This window comes from Haliotis rubra, unplaced genomic scaffold (genome assembly GCF_003918875.1).
Source record: "Haliotis rubra isolate DU_JTF1 unplaced genomic scaffold, ASM391887v1 Scf314, whole genome shotgun sequence".
NCBI classification, from domain to species: Eukaryota; Metazoa; Mollusca; class Gastropoda; order Lepetellida; family Haliotidae; genus Haliotis; species Haliotis rubra.
Genome location: NW_025766985.1, coordinates 135,001 through 139,055, shown reverse-complemented (window position 1 = coordinate 139,055; position 4,055 = coordinate 135,001).

The window sequence follows — 4,055 nt, the reverse complement described above, 5'->3', positions numbered from 1 at the left end:
GACACCACATTCGATATCTGTATGCCTTACCTAATACGACTCCACTCAGGAGGTCACACATAAGCATCCATACAAGGTGTTCTTCCTCTCGGTCAATACATATGTAGTAATGAGCATTACATAAAACTGCACAGTATATTTTCGCAGCTGCAGTATGTCCTCGGGGTATATGAATATATGTTACCAGATGCGATGTAACGAAATAGTGATACATTAAGTACAAAAACAATAGATACATAGTTTGACATATTCATTAATCAATACCGTTTTCCAAAGAGACATTGACCGCAGTTCGTTAAACATTTTTCGACTGAAACGTAAGCGTTAATTGTCGCTCTAAAAACATCAACAATCACGCACCTAAGATGGAAAGTATTCCAAGAGACACCTCTAATGAAGAAAATGTGAAAAGGCTGGAACCGTATATGCCAGGCATGTTCATGGGTGTGTTGTAGACAGGAGCTGAATTATCACGAATGATTTGAAGTCACATGCACATTGAAGTGACTGTTTATCAAACCTAGGTTGCATATGACAATTTTCTTCCGAGACAGAGGAATATATGTACAACGTTACAACAAAGCGAAGCGATGGTTGTACCATACGCATTACCACCCACCTATTCAGCCTCCTCAGCTATCAAGACAAGAGCTTCTAGGAAATATATCTGACTTGGAAGCAATTGGTAACCATGCTCTGAGGTAAGCGTTTAAATATAGCACATAGCTGGAGGTTTGTGGTAGGTTCATGTCTATAGGTGTGCGATTTTATCAGTTTAAGCATGAGATATCCGTTTAACGTGGAAAGTGCGAGTCAGTGAGTGAATTGGGTTTAATGTCCATCTGAACAAAAGGTCACATACAACATGGCGAGGCAAAAAACCTAAGTAGTGCAGATTTTTACCATTTCCAAGATCCCCAGGAACATCATCATGGTGCTGACCAACCCAAAAACATGATATGTCTGATTATATATATATGTGTGTGTGTGTGTGTGTGTGTGTGTGTCACTGGGAATGTCGTAATAGATATATCTTATATAAACTTCATGATTGAAAATATGTTTCGAAAATATGTGGCACCTTTTTACTCGAGCTTAATAAACACGATTTACATAATGCCCAAACATCAAGTTAGTGAGTGAATTGAACAGAATCGAGCGAATCGTCAGACTGATGGAAATCCCTGAAGTCTACCTGCGAGAACAGGTACGGTGATGGGAAGTCACATTCATTTCTCTGTATACAGCACCTTGAAGATCCGGGTACTGGCGTGATTAACAAGCATCGTGCATTCCCATTTTCATTTGAATTGCGTGACCCAGTACGCAGAAGGAACAGCGATAGGGTTGACAGGCCAGAGCGAATCCTGACACCTAAGGAGCGTAACTCGACACTGGGATTCCATTCATGTTGAACACCAAAATAAATGACGTGGTTTATGAACGTAATTATGCAATACCGGATAGCGTGAAGTCACGCCGTTGTAATAAGGGTGAGTGAGCTAGTTACGTTTAATGCCCCTTGGAGCAGCATTCAAGTCTTATCGCTGTGTGCCAGTTAATGAGGGACGAAATCCCGGAGTACTGTCGGCCTTACACGTTTGAGATAGTTATTGATATGATGTATGTGCTATAACCCAAGGTATCGGGCTTACAGTTTTGGGTGAAATGAAATGTTTCAAGTGTATTCTAGTATTGTCCGTCAGTATACCTGCCACGGTTTCATTACAACCTGAAAATGTCTGAAACGCGACTTTAAACGATGTACTCGGGCATTTTATCACTTAAGGTGAGGTGAAATTGGGTTTAACGTCGTGCTTGAGAATATTTCGCTCATATGACGACGTGCATGCGTGTGTATGTGTATTTGCGGCTGCCTGTACTAGCCCAGACTTCGGCTGGTTTTATAGGGTAACCCCCCATTACCCCTACATGCAGAGGAAGAGTTACAACTGTTGGCAATGTTGTAAGGAATACGACAGAACATAATCACCCACCAGAGGATAGTCAGAAAGCCCGGTTTGTCAGCAACCTGAGGAAGAGAGCCAGGGAGGAGTCAACACAGATGCGCACCATCTACAACGACGAGCTCACCAACCTGACCAATGATGAGACACGCACGATGCCATCCTTTCCATCCATGTGCAGCGCCCTGTACCGCCACCACCAGAAGACGATTCCTGTTTTACCACAGACGAGATCAGAAGTCGACCTTCAAGATCCCTGGACGCAGACAGCAGATGGTCGACCATTCCTCCTGTTTGCTGACGGCGATGATGACAAGATCCTGGCATTTGGCACCCAAGAGAGTATTCAGGCCTTGCAGTCAGCCGAGAACATCAGACGTCCCAAGAGAAGACGACTTCAACGATTACATCGTGACAACCTGGGTCGACGACGCAGCCAGATTTCTACTTCCCCTGTGGAACCACAACCTGACAACTGGGCCGAGGACAAACAACAATCTAGAAGGTTTTCACAACCGACTGAACCGTGAAATTCCACACAGGCATCCGAACATATACAGATTTGTAGAAGTCATTAGGAGATTTGAACATGCTGAGAGGGTGAAGATTTCACAAATAGACTTTGGTGCTGCGACAAGAAGCAGAAAGCGAGTCTTCAGGGAGATTGACAATCGCCTGTGTAGACTCAAGGAGCAGCTTGAGCTTGGACAGAAATCACCTCTTCAGTTCTTGGACGCCGTCGGCTATCTGCTTAAGCTGGGATAGATTGAAACACTGAATGTTCATAGACTGAAACACTTGACACAAATGACTATGTTAACATTGAATGTTAACAATTAATTGTTAATGTCCATCAAAGAATCATGATGACGAATTATTGTTAATTCTTATTAAAAACTTGATGATGACAAATGATGATCACTTTTCATTAAAATCATTCTCTCAACCTTTTAGTTGTGTGTTGTTATGTCTCTTAAGTGGATTAGTCCATTGTGTGAAATAGGTAACAGGCAGTGGATTAACAGTGCAACAGACCGTAAACTATGTTGTTATAAGCTGTAGGGGTAGTGGCATGTATGACGACGTGCATGCGTGTGTATGTGTATGTGCGGCTGCTTGTACTAGCCCAGACTGAAGATGGTTTTATAGTGCTAGCCCACTGAGATACCATGCCGCAGTGAAGCATGAATACCCCACTCAGACACATTATACTGACTCCGAGCCGACCAGTCCTTGTTATACCCATTAATGCCGAGCGCCAGGCAGGGACCAACAAGTACCATATTTTAACGTCTTTTGGTATGACGCGGTCGGCGATCGAACCCGCGACCTTCCGCTCTCCGGGCGGACGCTCTAACCACAACACCACGGAGGCGGTCTTATCACTTAAGAATAAATGGCATAATATCATACTCATTTTCTTACTCAGAGAAAGATAACCTGGCGGTTTATGGGTTTACGAGTATATATGTTTTAACAAGATATTTGTACTTGTATCTCAGGCGCCAGCTGGTGTTGGAGAATCCGTGACAAGTCTCGTACAGTACCTGACGAGGCCAGCCCAGTACGACACGCCTTCTACAGATGGATGACAGACCGCATAACGTGAACACCTAAATAATCAATTATAGCCAGAAACTTTACATCATAGCCACAGCTGCGCCTGTCTGATCTATGTCAACATACTCACTGCACCAGGTGAAGCAATTGTCATTATCGATACACTACTCTTGTTTTGCTATGGAGGCAGTGAATCTTAAGAATGAACAGTCATGAATACTTGAACTGAGTTTAGTAATAATTTGAAATGAAGTTTGAGTGAAGTTCCATATATTGTACATGTGACAATTCCCATTTGTAATTTAAGATCTCATTGCGTACCACCACCATCAAGAGACCTAATTATTCCTATTAAGTTGAATGGTTTCTTAGGTACTTTACGTTCGTGCGGTAGGCCTATACTCGAGTGCGCGAGTCAGTGAGTGAGTCAATACCACAGGGGAGCACACGTGATACCGGGTTCACTAATTGTATTCATTTCTTGATAGAATCGACCCTTCGTCGTGGCAAGGAACGCTACTTAACTAC